The 16,315-nt window shown below is 45.4% G+C and overlaps 1 protein-coding gene across 1 annotated transcript in view; it reads left to right on the top strand.

The window, feature by feature from the left end:
• The first annotated feature begins 9,846 nt into the window (after window positions 1-9,846).
• MID1 (midline 1) overlaps window positions 9,847-16,315 on the top strand; it is a 170,980-nt gene continuing 164,511 nt past the window's right edge. The window contains exon 1 of the mRNA XM_088451675.1: window positions 9,847-9,918. The gene's annotated coding sequence lies outside the window, so the exon portion shown is untranslated. The remainder of the gene's footprint in view (window positions 9,919-16,315) is intronic.

Raw genomic sequence — 16,315 nt, 5'->3', positions numbered from 1 at the left:
TGGAAAAGAAACATCATTTAAAGTAAAATTTTCAGACACTCGAGACAAAAGCAGATTGTAATAACATGCACTAAAATGTAACTTTTCATTTGGCTATTGTTTCATGTTTAGATGACACTATAGTCACTGACAATTATTATGGTTGTCACATCATTATTTCAAATGGTGCAGTTTTCAAAAGGCGGCTCCGCACCATTCATTATTGATAGAAGATTTATTTGAAAACTATCATTAGTATTTTTGTAACAATCTGTTGAAAATACATTTACTTATATTACTTCTAAGATACATATATGCGAGATGGAAGTTACTATTTAGGTTTGGTTTTTTAAAACTACATGTCAGGTACATTTTTAATTTAACTCAAGCCAAACTAAATATATATTCATTATGATAATTAAAAATTTTCAGACATACCAACATGCAATGTTATCAAAAAGGAGATATGTGCTAAAAGTAGGGATGTGCAGGCTCGGATAGGTTCGAGTTTGCACGTGGAGTTCGGATTTTTCCCTCCAAAAAAACGGAACTCAGAACGAGGCAAAACGTCATCTTGCATGGACGAACATCATCATTCCTGGACAAAAGACCAGGAATGATGATGTTCGTCCATGTAAGATGACGTTTTGCCTCGTTCTGAGTTCTGTTTTTTTGGAGGGAAAAATCCGAACTCCACGTGCAAACTCGAACCTATCCGAGCCTGCACATCCCTAGCTAAAAGGTGGAATTAGTGAAAATAAGTGAATAAATGGGCATCTTACTAGGTCTGAGGATTTGGTTTATGTTTATTGGGACAGTCCCTGGTCGAGTACATTATAGTTCGGTATCTGGTTACCAGCGTACAGTATAGAGCACAGTACCAATAAGTCAATCTATCACACAGAGTGCATTCCTTAATTATAACCTAAAGAATATATTGCGTGATTCTCCGATTACCCTGTGACCCAGTGTGCCCATACCTGGGTTTTGTTATATTATGCCGACATTCACCAAATTGATATTAATAATGTCAACAGATATGTCGACATGTTCATGTCAACGTGCACCATGTCAACACTCAGCATGACAATACTAATGTAGTATCAACAAGTAGTATTTAGCATAACCTTAAACCTAATATCAACATTTTCACTATGTCGACATGATAACATTCAACAATCTGGTGTTGAGATTATGAATGTCTATATAGTGAGTGTCAACATCCTGACTACATACTCCATACCTTTGTCATTGCTTTGAGGACCATTGTACCTACATTTTTCCATTACTTTTTGGTAATTATTCATTATTGTCATGTATAGCCTAACCCCTGGTTGCTCAAAATACCAATAATTCACTCATCTCCTTTTGGTCCAATGTGTCCACAATTTGCCTGTTATTGGGTGCCCTAGTGTGGCCAGAACTGCCCAGCTGCAGGTGGCATAATGTGGAACAAGTAACAACTAAACACACAGATGGCTTATGTACATCTGTATCTGGAATGTATCTTAAATAGTTTTGTACTCCGCATTCTCCGTAAACTGAGCTCACATAAATAGATCATATTACTCTCCCAGGAGGTGTGGGAGTCTCCCGATATTTCAGGTAGTCCCCGCACCTCCAGTGTGGCCTGGTCTCCCACATCCCACCCACTTCCTAGTGAAGTTGGCAGAGTGGGGAGATGATTGCCGGGAATTGCAGGTCAGTGGGGAGGGAGGCAGTGCTAAAATGCTGCGAAATGCCTAATGATGTGAGTCCGTCCCGCCCCCTAAAGTGGTCAGCTGCGTCTCCTATCTCTGGGCTTCTCCTGGAGAGGAAAAACCAAGAGTAGGCAAGTGTGCAATGTATGCATATCCATCACATATACACTTATGACTGAAGAGACGTAACTGGGTTAATGTGGCTTTCTCACATAGGCAAGGAATAGTGAGGGCGTGTGGGAACTGCAGAGTTGTTTACACATTTATCTTATGCATCTAGTGTAGGTTACATGCAGGTATGCACTATGATTATGACTGGTAGCAAACCAAGGGCTTGATTCAGAGCTGTATGCAGTAAGTGTATTAGCCTAGCGGCAGGGGCGGATTGGGATGGAAAACCAGACCGGGAAATTTATGGAAGCAGCCCTAATGGGGGTGGGATCTGTTAAGGGGGCGGGATATGTCAAGGGGGCGGGATCCTGAGTTGGACATAGCTGCGGTCTTCCTTGCATTTTTTGCTGCAGTTGTATCTGCAAGTTTATGCTAATGCCGCTACAATGATATTCCCCTGGTGTACATCCGTGTGTCCTAACATGCAAGGACCGAGACGCCTACTATTAGTGTACCATTGAAACTTTCACCAGCCCTATGCTAGGTGCCGATCATCCTTCTCAGTATGGCCTCCAATGTGAGCAATTCAGCATCTCTGTACGTAACCACTTTCAGCAACATGCCCATGTCACTCCAATAACACGCCCATAACTCCAATAACACGCCCATATTACTATACATCTGAGACTGATTAGCCAACCCCCTTTGACTGCCCAACACAGCATTTCTGACACACTTCTTGGTGAGTGCGTCTGAATCTGTACTGCAACTCTGTATGAACACCATTGGAAAAAACTAAAACACATTTGACCTCACAATAAAAAATCTAAAATATATTGGCCCTTGCAGGAAAAAAATTAAAATACATTGGCCCCCACAGGAAAAAAACACACATTCACCCTCACAGAAAAAAAACAAACACAATAGCCCCCATAGGAAAAAATAAAAACATATTGGCCCCCACGGAAAAAAATAAAACACACTGGCCCCACAGGAAAAAAATAACACATACATAATTGCCCCAGTCCCTCACAGAGGACCGACCTATCTGCTGGCCGACATGCTTGGGTCCGCCCCCAAAAGCGATGTGTATTTGACTGTTTAGTTCCCAGGAGCTATAGTTGTTATCACTGAGGTGCCCAGGCTGGCAACAGTACCAACACAGGTACTGCAGGAAGTATTGACCGGACCCAACTGCCTTGCAAACCACATCCGGGAGTGCGGGTGATTTATGCCCTATGGACTGGGGGCAGCTAGTGTATGTCCCTTGGAGTGGGGGTAGTGTATGTTCCAGAGACAGGGGGGCTTGGGTTAGTGTATGTCCACGAGTCGAGGGGTAAACTGTATTTTTTGGGGCCAGGAAGTAGGGTGTTTTAATTATGTAACTGGGGCAGAGGTGGGGGGGTAGGGCAGGTGGTGTATGTCCCTGAGGCTTGACTGGCAGAGGTTGAACAGGCAGTGTATGTCCCTGGGAAAGGAGGGGGTAGGGCGGGTAGTGTATGTCCCTGGGGCCAAGGAGGGTAGGACGGGCAGTGTATGTCCTTGGGGTCGGTGGGCTGAGGCATGAAGTGTATATCCCTGGGACCATAGAGGGGGTCATAGTTGTGGTAGAGTGTATAGTGTATGTACCTGGGTTGGGGAGATACTGTGTCTAGGGGTTCAGTAGGTAAGTTGGGGAGGGTATGCATCTGTGGACTTTAAGAGGGGTGGTGTTGGTACTATATGTCCCCAGGGTTGAGGGGCAGGGTGAGCCGGGGTATAGAGCGGGCATTATACGTCCCTGGGGCCGTTGGGGTAGGGTGTATAGTATATGTCCTTTGGGCTGGGGGACACTTCTTATAGGGTGCCAGGAGGTAGGGTGGGGATGTTAGTGGGGTTCTAAGTCTGTGTAGTGTATGTCCCCAGTGATGGGGGGGACTGAGGAGGTGTAGAGCAGGCAGTGTATGTCCCAGAGGCCGGTGGGCTAAGGCATGCAGGGTATGTCCTTGGAGCAGAGGAGGGGGGTATAGAGGTTATAGTTTTTGTGACTGTCCCTGGGGGGGGCACTGTATCTAGGGCCGGGTTGGTGAGTGTACGTCATGGGGCAAGGGGAGGGTGATTAGTGTTCAACACTCTGCCTCACCCCGCACACTGGCAGTGGCTAATACTTAAACAAGAGAGCAGCAGCACCGATGCTATGCTGCTGCGGAAGAGCTTATTTCCCCTTCATGCTAGGGACATGGAAGTGACGTGAGTGAGGGCGGAAGTGCAGTTCCATGCACATTAAGTCCACCTAAAGAAGAAAGTTATCCCCACCTAAAGAAGACAGTTGTCCCCACCTAAAGAAGAAAGTTGTCCCCTCGCGGGCTCGCTGCGCTCACCACCCATCGGGCTCGGTGGCTCGCTACACTCGTCACATGGTTATATTCCTCTATGCCCACTTGGATGGTAGAGAATGACGCTGGACACTGGTTGATGACGTTAGGGTCCTCTCCATGAAGGGGATTTAGACATTACCATGCTGCTACCCCCGCTAACGGCACCCGGAAGTGCCTGCTGTCCGGGAGCCGACGATAACTTCCGGTTTGTGTTCACATGTGACACGCAAGTCCCGGAAGTGCTGCAACTGGCATGAATAGGCCCTAGGGTGCTTGGAACTTTAATCAGGCCCTGTAGGGCAGTGTAGCCGCATACTAACTATTCCCTGGTAAACCTTATAAAGCCTAGTCCCTGCTGGACTATGCTGCCAATACCTTTCCCATTCTTTGGTGGCCCAGCAGTTCAGCGAGGTGACTATTTTAGTGAAATGGCGGAGAGCAGTTCCATGACCCGGGTGTCACTGAATGCTTCATGGGATTAGTAATAACAGTGAGGGGACTCTAAAATGGTTTATATGTTTATATAGGCAATAAGGGGGGCTCTTTTCTATATATATATAACAGTGAGGGTGGATCTAATCAAAATTATTTTTATATTTGTGTCCTACCTCCCAGTAGAGCTTCAGACAAGAAAAAAAACCATGGCAAGCAAATGCTGAAATGATAAATCTCAGATTAGAGATTAGAACAAGTGTGAGAAGACTCTGCTAAAATGATAATACAAGGAAGAACTTGTTATCGGGACAGTTCTCCCTCTTTAGGCTTACGTGACATACTGTATCTATACATTCATCCGTCACTGCCTGATGGCACATGAGTCATTTCTACATTATTTGACATAAAGTTTCCTCCAGAAAACTTTGTTTTAATCCCCCATTTTAAAGGAAATCCAGCTCTTAATACCTATTTCTTTTAAACCACTATTGCTGAATTTTGCATAATGTAATGATGTCATTTGAGATGCTGAGAGCTGTTTTATCAGATAAAATATCTTGGTTAGTGGATTTTTTGAAAAAAGATCAGATCACACTAAGGACCTCATTCAGAGTCGGTCGTTGCGGCCGCACGGTCGTACGCCACCGATGTTCGCTATACTGCACATGTGTAAAGTTCGCAATGCGCGTGCGCAAACTAGCCGCTACAATCAGAAATTTCTCTCTCCTTGAACACAGCCAGGTCGGTAGTTTGAGTGACAGAAAGAGGCGTTTGTGGGTGGTAACAGGAGAAGGTGCTTGAAAACGGGGGAGTGGAGATCCGAACGCAGGCGTGCCTAATTATGTGAACGGCGTTTTATGGGAGTGCATACGGTTTATGGGAGTGAATAATTAACAAATTAGCGTCATGGCACATGTGACATGGGAGGTTTTTACACTGACATGATCGTAGAGCTTAAGAGAGGGAATGGTCAACCTTAAGCTCTACGACCAGTTTCGATGGTTCCCGATGGTCTCAATTAATCCTTATATGCCCGGAGATGACGTGCAATGCGTACGAGAAGGGGGCGTATTTTTTTTTATTCCGACCGCTTCCCCCCCTTGGTCGGCCAGCTACCGATCCGAATTTAGGGACGCGACTTGCGAGGGAATCATTTGAATATCCGGCCCCTTTTCCCGTACGACCGTGCGGCCGCTTCGGCCAACTCTGAATGAGGTCCTAACACCTTTCAGTAGGAAGAAAACTACAATTGCAATTATTTTGCTTGCTATATACAGTAGTATTTTTCCACAAGTTAAAGATTTCAGGGTTCATTGTTAAAATGTGGAAAGTGTAGTCACCAAGAGACTAATTAGGCTTATCTCCATTATCTGTGTTACTACCAAAAGTGACTTTTCCACTTCCACATATTGTGTAAAAGGGTGATAGATCCTGCCCTGCTTAGCGATGTAATAGGCAGCATCTGTGAGATGAAATTATATGACTTTTAGTTCAAACATTCGGTGTATCTGCAAGTCTGCTTTCATTAGATTTATGGAAAATATTATGTGGACTGTATCTGAAAACAAATGATTTCTTCTCTATATTGTGTTACTCTGTGACATGGGAATAAGAACAGTTCATAGTTCATGTTACATGTAATAATATACAGACATTTATACAAGGTAAACTAGGGCTCAGGAGCAGTTCACATTCATTGTAGATAACTTTATTCATCAGAAAATGCCAGAAGCAGATTAATGTCATCATTATCTACCATAATATATAATATTTGAAGCCACATTTAAGATGGGTACGCACTAGGACAACGGAATGGCCTTCCGGCCAATCCGCCGTCCTATCTGACGATTGGTTAGTGCATACACACTTACCAATTGTCGTCCTGAAGTGTCGTGACTGACATCACAACTGGGAGGGCTTTCATATGTGCCCGCCCAGTTGAGCTGTCAAGCACTGGCGGTCTCTGCAGCAATTGTACGGGCAGTCGGCTAACACGCAGCATAATGCACCAATATATCTGCTGATATATAGGGCATCGACTGTGCTGCACAGCCGTGCGATATGTCTGTGAATGACGTCGTTCACAGACATGTCTTCTGTACATACTGGTCGATGCACATACGATATATTGGCCATTCAGTTGTCTGGCCGATATGTATTTTGACCAGTGTGTACCTAGCATTAGAGTTTGATTTTATGAGAGCCTGGACTAGGAGACACATAGCCAGGGCCAGATTAACAATGGGGCGGATGGAGCTACAGCTCCAGGCCTCCAAATAAAAATAGGCCCATCATCATGACAGCAGGATGTTGACTGACCATCTGCTCTCCACACGGTCAGCCATAAATCATAAGTAGTAAAATTGTATTTCTATTTACCTCACAAAATAATGCATTTTTTTTTCTTTTACATATTTACGGAGACATTGGGGCTGAGATTATAGGGTTTGAGATTATAGCCCATGTGGCTCCGGCAACACCACACAGCACTCATCTGCTTCTCATAATAGGCCCTTGATCATTTTCATCTCCAGGCCCATGTAGCCCTCAATCCGGCCCTGCACATAGCACATGATTGAACTAGCAATAAAGTATACTAATGCTGGCCATACACCTGCACGATTTTGGGCCGATTGCCAGATTTTTTTTTTTTTATTTCGACGGGTCATAAGATGGATCTTGTGAAAATTGTGTATTTTTTTAGCAAGATAAGATCCGATGCGCGCTCCTGCAGCTCCTATAATTGGATCTTATGATCAGATGTGCAGCACATCTTGTCCATCGTACCGTGGGCCTGATTCAGAGCCGGACGCTCTGAAAGAGCGCTCGCTCTGAATCAGGGCGTTTTGTTTTTTTTTGGAGCGGCCTTCTGGCCGTTCGCATAGCTATAGCGAGCGGCCAGGTTGATGGTCGCGACCATCGGGCTTGCGACGAGACCCTTGTGGTAGGGTCTCATGGCCGCAAGCCCCAGAGAGCTATCGGCTCTAACAGAGCCGGAAGCTCTCCCACTGACATCACTGGTGATGTCAGTGGGGCCGCCCCCAAACGGCAAGCGTTCCGTTGGGAACGCCTCCGTTTTGCCGGCCACCCCCACCAAACGGGGCGAGCTGTCACTCACCATCGACAGCTCGCCCCCGTTGGTGCGAGACCCGGAACGAGGGAGCACCCGTCGCTAGCCGAGTCTCGCGCATGTGCACGACGGAGCCGGCTCCGTCAAGCGCATGCCCAGTGGGCAAACATCAACCTGGTTGCGAGCGCTCAGCGCTCATGACCGGGTCTGAATCAGGCCCAGTGTGCAGATCGTGCCGTTTATTTTGTTCATGCGATCCATCGTCCGGAACTTCAAGTCATTTCAATGACAGTTTCCCTGTGCTAAGAAAAACAACAAACATGTTGCCGGGACTGCCAGGGAGCTCCGGGTAAACGTAGGGAAATCGTATGATGAATCGGATCTTATGCTGGTCGTGTAGGTGTATGGCCAGGCCAGCTTAACATACCCATAAATGTTTTATCTGTTTATGAGCACTAATTGAGTATGTTGCGTCATGTGATGTTTTGCATCACACAGAGGGTTGGTGCCTATTTGAGTTGCTCTCAGACACTCCCAGTAGAAGTTAAGGCCCCCATACATCAGAGATTGATTGCAGCAATCATGCAATTTGCAATCGATTGTGTATAAAAGCTTTCCCTTTTGCAATCGATTGCAGATTGCAGAAATGCCACAATCGATTGAAAAAGGGAAAGATTTTTATACACAATCGATTGCAAATTGCACGATTGCTGCAATCAATCTCTGATGTATGGGAGCCGTAAAGCAAAGGGGAGCTTAATCTGTTTCATTTTTAATTACAGTCCTTTGTACCAGTTAGTCAGTCAGACTTTTAAAGTCACAGCCATACATAAGGTGTGAGGCAAAATGACGTAAACGCTTGGGGGCACATTTACCAGTGTGGGTAGCATTCACATATAGTACATTAAACCATTAATAAGAAATAAATTAGGTCACAAGTTGGCCGCAACTAGTCACCTCAGCTCAGGGCGGATGCTAGGGTGTTCGGTGCCCCTCTGCAAACTATAGATGTGCACCGTACTACAAATATGTCTTCTTGACATGTTTCTTTACAATGTTGTTATTTTAAATGAAATATACACAGTGTTTATTTCATGTAAAATATTATATATATTATATGTATTATTTATTATATTAATACACATATACATACCCCGCCCCACCCTCTACCATCTATAACCCTAAATCATTTTACTTAATTAAATATTACATTAAATAGATATATTATGAACATTGAAAATAAAACCACTTTTTTTCTGCAACTGTTAGCTTCTGTCTTCTCCACTGTTTTTCTATGTGCGGGATGTACTAACATTGGTGCTACTTACCACCAGTCACTGCATCCCTACTGATCGCATATGTACTAACATATGCGACCAGTAACGCAAAGGACAGCTCTTCCGATTAGGGCTGTCCTGTGCGATGTGCGCTGTGCTATGGACTTCCGGGTTTATGACCCAGGAGTCCATCTGCGCATGCGCAGAGTGACCTGGCGGCCGCAGGATATGCTGGGAGGGATCCGATACATACGGAAAATGCGGTAAAACACAGAAAAAAGGGTTATTACTGCTTTTTACATTTAGTACATCCCGCCCAATGTCTTGATGCTCCTCTTCGGCTGGACGCCATTTCATTCCTCTCCTGACCTGTTATGAGAGGGGAGAGGCGAAAGAAATGGAGCAGAGGGGAGGGGAGAGAGGGAGGGTGGCATTGGAGACTGTCAGCCAGTTCAGGTGGGGAGGGGAGGAGAAGAGAGGGGACTCAGGGGAAGAGCTGGCAGGGGAACAAGATCAGTGCTGTCCCCAGATGGAGGAGCCGCTCAGCAGCCAGACAGACTCAGTGTGCTGCCTGGCTGTCATCTCAGAGTCACAGGTGCAGTTACTTGGGGAGCAAGGGGGAGACCCGGCCAGGGGAGACTAGCAGCGGTGGTAAGGAGCTGCTCATGATTTACACTGTCTGAGCCTGCCTGTCATTCAGCAACAGTGGCTCAGCACAGCAGAGAGGGGAGTGGAGGAAGGGGATTCCCGGCCAGGAGGAGGGGCAATTGTGTGTGTGAAGAGCCGCTTAGGCTCAGCTGACATTCTCTGCAGTAGGCTGCCGCTGCCTGTTATACAGTGTGACGACAGGCACAGCGTCAGCCGACAGCAGCAACAAAAGGACTCAGCAGCAGCTGCAGAGCGCCTCTCCAGCCTGACGCCTCCCTGCAGCGCAGACTATGCTGAGCGGGTTGTGCCTGCCCTGCCTCAGCCACTGTTACCCTAGAAAGGTGAGACTGCCCCACTGCAAGCTGGACTGTTCTGAGTTATGAATTCCTGCTCAATGTGTATGTAGATGTATCTATTCTCCCATCTTTTATGTAAACATAAACTAGACTGGAAAGACAAGTCACTCCATGCTCTTTTTCAAATCCTGGACAAGTAGGGAAACATGTGCAGCCAGCTTTCCACTGTGGCCTAGTAAGTTCACCTGATGTCTCAAGGGGATGCAGCTATTCCGCCCGCCGATATCCCGACACTGACAGCCTGACATGGGACTAAAGATAGGCGTTGAAATCCCGATGATCATTAGCCCCACTACAAAATCCAGACACCGGCATACCATATGAAGGTAAGCCGGGCGTCTTAGCGTCTCGCCGCGGTGGGGGGAGGGTTAGGTTTAGGGACCCCCGGGGGGACTTAGGGATAGGCACCCCCCCAGGAGGGTTAGGGTAGGGAAGAGGGGGGTTAGGGTTAGGCACCATTAGGGGGGGCTAGGCACCCCCCGGGAGGGTTAAGTTTAGGGTGCGTGGAGGGGGGGTTAGGTTTATGCACTAACGGGGGGAGGTTAGGGTTAGGTACTAAGGAGGAGGTTAGAGTTAAACACCACTAAGGGAGGGTTAGGGTACTTACCAGCCCCAGTCGGGAATTAGGTCCGTCGGTGTTCCTCTTTCGGTATTTGATCCGGCGGCATTAAATACTGATTCGGTCTCAAGGAACCGATCTGCACATAATGTAAAAGCATGCTATTACATGGGAGCAAACTGTACCCCTCGGATCAACATTACAGCTATGCACTTTGTTATGTTTTACTTGCTTTTAGGTATGTTTTATCGCAACAAATAAAGTATTTTCTTTTTTTCCATGTGTACTGAAGAAATAGGTCACACCCACTTATACTATTACTGTACTTTGCTTGAACGTACTCATTTCTTTGATACTGTAGTGTTCATTCTAATAATAGTGTACTTTCCCATAATACTTTCCTATAATAATGTACTTTCCTTCCTATAATAATGTACTTGCCTATAAAAGTGTACAGAAGCAGTAAATAAAAAATACACATGTTCTTGTATCATTTATTCCCAGTACCAATATAAAAAAACTCATATTGGAGTACTAGATATGAATAAAGAAAAGGCCATATTTTAGGTACTTTTGCTAGGGACCCAGTTTGTTTCAGCAATATATGCCCTTAGAAATGTGTCATATTTGTAGGTGACAGATGTGAATCTGAGGCACATGTGTATTTTTTTTTGTATATATACACACAATTAAAAAGGACCTGTCAGGTTTCATCTTTATAGGGGGAGATGAACTAAGCCTTGGAGAGTGATCAAGTACCAACCAATCAGCTCCTGTCATTTTTCCAGCACAGTCTGTAACATGATAGTTAGGAGCTGAGTGGTTGGTAGTTTAGCACTTTCCAATTTATCACTTTCCAGAGCTTAGTACATCTCCACCTGTGATTGAAAAATGTCAGTTAGGAGCTGATTGGTTGGTACTTTGTCTCTCTCCACTTTATCACTCTCCAAGGCTTAGTGCATGTCCCCAATGTCTTATTCTATGGTGTCTTGTGTGCTTTGGGATTCATTTACAGTTGAATTAAAAAATTTGCCTTTTACATACGCTCAAAAATCCGCTTACTCTTCTGCAGCTTATTTTTGAGTAGCATATATTGTACATTATCTACAGTATAAATGCATTCAGTGTACAAAATAGACATCTGTCATGAAATCACTTGCTTAGGCCTGTGGGAAGCACAAAGATACAGATGTGTCCTCCTATATCTTTGCTGCCGCTGCGATTTGCCGTGAGTCGGTCTTGTTTGCTCTCGCGACCCATAGGATTGCATGGTGTGAACGCTGCCGCGGCCTGGCATACCGTGTCGTACGCATGTGTGACAAGTCGCATGCTGCACCGGCGACCGGCGACAGAGATGTAGCAGGACACATCTGTACGTATCATAGAGAATGTGTCGGATTCAAAATTGTATGCATCTGTAAGAGGTGAGGTTGCTTATTGAACATGAACACCCCAGACTCTCCTATCCAAACACAAGGGGCAGCAACTCTATGACATGGTCAACTCATAAACATGGATGCTATTTGTGCACATGCACAACAGATCATTTCTACTACGGCCCTACCTGTGTGGAGTTTGTATATTCTCCCTGTGTTTGCGTGGGTTTCCTCCGGGTACTCCGGTTTCCTCCCACACTCCAAAAATATACTGGTAGGTTCATTGGCTCCCAACAAAATTAACTCTAGTGTTTATATGTGTATGTGATAGGGAATATAGATTGTAAGCTCCACTGGGGCAGGGACTGATGGGAATGGCCAAATATTCTCTGTACAGCGCTGTGGAATATGTGTGCGCAATATGTGTAGTAACTAAATAATTTTATGAAAGTCCTATTTTTACATGGAGCTATAGGATGGGATGGGATAAGACATCTGTTATATTTAGGACAAAGTCCTAAATTTAACAAGTTTAGCCAATGCTCCCTCTGCCTAGGACAGAGCGTGAACTGTCTCAAGGTAGGTACACACTATAGCGATATATCTGCAGATGATGGTCGTTCATACACACTGAACGACCATCATCTGCATGCTGCAGCGGGTCGGGCCAGCCTGGGGGTGGGTAGGGGTGTGGCCTAATCACCGGTCCTCGTGGCCATGCCCCCTTTAGAAAGAAAAACATTTGCGGCGCTGTGCGCTGGGTAGGGGGGCACTGTGTGCCCCTCAGCCCAGCGCACAGCCAATGGGGGGGCGTGATCAGCGTGTTCACTCCCCCCCTTTGGCATAGGAGACTTTCTGCTGCTGCTTTAGCAGCCTCGGACAGTCTCCCAGTGCTGTGTGCTGGGCTGCTGTGACCTGAGTGATGGGGAGCGGTGCCGGACCAGGGTAATTAGTACCCACTCGTGGCTCCCCCCCTCTAAATGTCCCTGTGTATGGGTGATCGGCTGATCGCCTGTACACCCTTGCCGATGGACAGATATGTCTGCAGACATATCTGTTCATCGGCTGTGCAGCACAACCAATGCGATATGTCTGTGAACTACGTCGTTCACAGACATATCGTCTGTACGCACTGGCCGACGGGGCACGATATATTGGACGATCAATTGATCAGCCAATATATCGGCCAGTGTGTACCCAGCATAAGTGTGCTTTATACAAATGCTAAATAATGGCTGCCGAGACCTAATCTCAATTGCTCCCAGGCAGCTTTTTCCTACATCACAGCTTTCCTACCTCATGAGTGCAGAGTAGCTGTAGGATTAATTTACATATGCAACATCTGCTCTGTTCTGTTTTAGAACATACTAAGCACAAGACACTATGGAAATCACCCTTATATATTTATTTATTAACAGTTATTTATATAATGCACATATTCAGCATCGCTTTACAGAGAATATTTGGTGATTTGCATCAGTCCCTGCCCCAGTGGGTCTTACCATCTATATTCCATACCACATGGACACACACACACACACACTAGGGTTAGTTTTTTATCACAGGCTAGTTAATCTGACTGTATATTTGTAGATTGTGGGATGAAAGTGAAGTACCCAGAGAACCCACATATAAATTGAGAGAACACACAACCTCCACACAGATCGGGCCTTGGTGGTAATTGAACCCAGGACCTCAGTGCTGTGAGACAACAAGCTTATCATTGCTCATTTATAGCAAATCTTTTTTAAAGGTGTTTTGAATACAGTGTTCTTAATTACCTGACCTGTAGAGTGGTGTTTTCAGCTTTACTTATTCAGTTTGCATGTTACAAACTTTTCCTAGATAGGGTTAATTTTGGGAGATTATAGTTAAGATATATAATCACACATTTGAGTGTAAAACTGCAATATGGTTTAAATTTCCATTAATATTTTCTATATGAAGTTTTCCATTAATGAAACTGTAGCAGTTTGCCAAAAATGTCCCACTGAAAATACTTACATTTTATTCTTGAATACTTAGAACAAAGAACACCCATAATGTATACACAATAGATCTGAGCCAAGAATGACATTGTTTATTTAATATGTATTAATAAATGTATAATTCTGTGCTAGATGTTTAGTCTCACGTTAAGTGGTATAGCTTAAAATGTTATATTAACCAATGTAAAAGAAACAAAAAATCTAATAACCTGTACAAAAAATTGCAGCCATAGAAAATATATAGGATCAGTTGGAATTTCTACCACGGTATGTGACTGGGAGAAAAGGGGTCAGGTTGTCGTAACAGTTTTAATTGTCAGTTGTCCAAATAGTGAGCCTGACCTTCTCGGACATTTAAATTCCTGATAAAGCCCATGGGCTGAGTGTTCTCAGATATGCCACTGGCAAAGTGACAGGATACTGTACCCTGATGAAAAATCAATGCCAGGTCCTAAGCCTGCTTTGTCTCATGTGTTCCTCCTTGCTTCTCCACCTTATTTCAGCCCCTCTCCCTCTCTTCCATGTGTTTGGTCTGCTCTGCAAATATGTCTCATCTGTCTAACTTGTCTGTGTCCAAATATAACATTTATTAGAAGAAAAACATAACATCCATTTGTAACTGCAGTTAATAAATCAGCCATCACTATCTCCCTGTAGAGAATTCCATAGTCTGACTGCTCTTATATCAAATAGGGTTTGAAATCAATGTCTCTTTGTAAATGTATTTCTCATATTATAAGTATCTGTACATCTGCAGAGAGTTGGGAATTTTATAGTACATGATATTTTGTATTACTGTTAGAATGTTAGAATCTATTTATTTTACACATTATGGGACAAGATAGAGGTTCGGGCCATGTAAGGCATACCTGCCATTATTCCAAATGGAAAACGGGACAAATTAGGCCACACCTCTGGTGAAACACCCCATCTGACTAAACCTATCCTATTTCTGTGCCACCACATCCAGTGCAACTGACCCACACCCTTTCAGGATGCTTAAAACCAGGACTGTTGGCAAGTATGGCAGAATTTCAACAGCTGAGACATACTATTTTTGAAATAAATGGCTCTTATCTGGTTCAGAATACATCAGTTTAAAGCTGTTGTATATTTATGTTTATATTAGGGATGTGCGCCGGACCATTTTTGCCGGATTTGGATTTGGTTCTAATTCGTCGTCCGGCTTTGGATTTGGATTTGGATTTGCCAAACTGCGGTGACTGGCTTTGGATTTGGATTTGGATTTGGATTTTTTTACAAAAATTGACAAAAAAAGCTAAAATCACATAAATTGGTCTTTTTTTTCTTCCTAGAGTATTATTAACCTCAATAACATTAATTTCCAGTCAATTTAGACCATATCACAGCTTATAATATTGTTTTCAACATTATTGGCCAAAGGTTGCAGTGAGCTGACTGGTTACTAAGCGACAAAGCAGCGGCACAACGACACAGACACCACAGTATAAAGCACATCTATGACACATTGCCACACAGCAGTGGCAGAAATGAAAAGTAGTGCACCCACCCAGTGGGGTACGGCCAGCAGAGTCACAGTACTTGTTTACAAAGTGGGCTACGGCCCTAGGAGTCACAGTGCACAATCTTATTAGCATTACACCGCACATAGGGCCTGTATCACATTACACCATAAAGTAGTGTCTCTTATTTATGTTACGACACACAGTAGTGCCCCTTTTACACAATGCCCACAGTAGTGACCCTTTTACACAATGCCCACAGTAGCGGTGTCCCTTACACAATGTCCCCCAGCAGTGGTGCCCCCTATGCAGTCCCCTTAGTAGTACGGTCCACTATGCAGTGCCCCCAGTTGAATGCTCCCCAGTAGTATGCCCCCCATTAGCAGGCCCCCCCAGTAGTATGTCCCCCATTAGCAGGCCCCCCCATTAGCATGCCACCCAGTAGTATGCCCCCCCAGTAGTATGGCTCCCCCAGTAGTAGGCTGCCCCAGTAGCAGGCCCCCCCAGTAGTAGGCTGCTCCAGTAGTAGCCCCCCCTGTAGTATGGGCCCCCCCCCTGTAGTATGGCCCCCCCTGTAGTAGGCCCCCCCAGTAGTATGGCCCCCCCCAGTAGCAGGCCCCTCAGTAGTATGGCCCCCCCAGTAGCAGACCCCCCCCAGTAGTATAGCCCCCCCCAGTAGCAGGCCCCTCTGTAGTATGGCCCCCCCAGTAGTATAGCCCTGCCCAGTAGCAGACCCCCCCAGTAGTGCAGACCCCCCCAGTAGTATAGCCCCCCCCCCAGTAGCAGGCCCCTCTGTAGTATGGCCCCCCAATAGTGCAGATCCCCCCCAGTAGTATGGCCCCCCCAGTAGCAGACCCCCCCCAGTAGTATAGCCCCCCCCCAGTAGCAGGCCCCTCTGTAGTATGGCCCCCCCAGTAGTATTGCCTCCCCCAGTAGCAGACCCCCCCCCAGTAGTGCAGACCCCCCCCAGTAGTA

The sequence above is a fragment of the Taudactylus pleione genome, unplaced genomic scaffold (assembly GCF_031769625.1).
Source record: "Taudactylus pleione unplaced genomic scaffold, aTauple2 ptg000026l, whole genome shotgun sequence".
In the NCBI taxonomy this organism is placed as follows: domain Eukaryota; kingdom Metazoa; phylum Chordata; class Amphibia; order Anura; family Myobatrachidae; genus Taudactylus; species Taudactylus pleione.
This window is presented reverse-complemented; position numbering and strand designations above follow the sequence as displayed.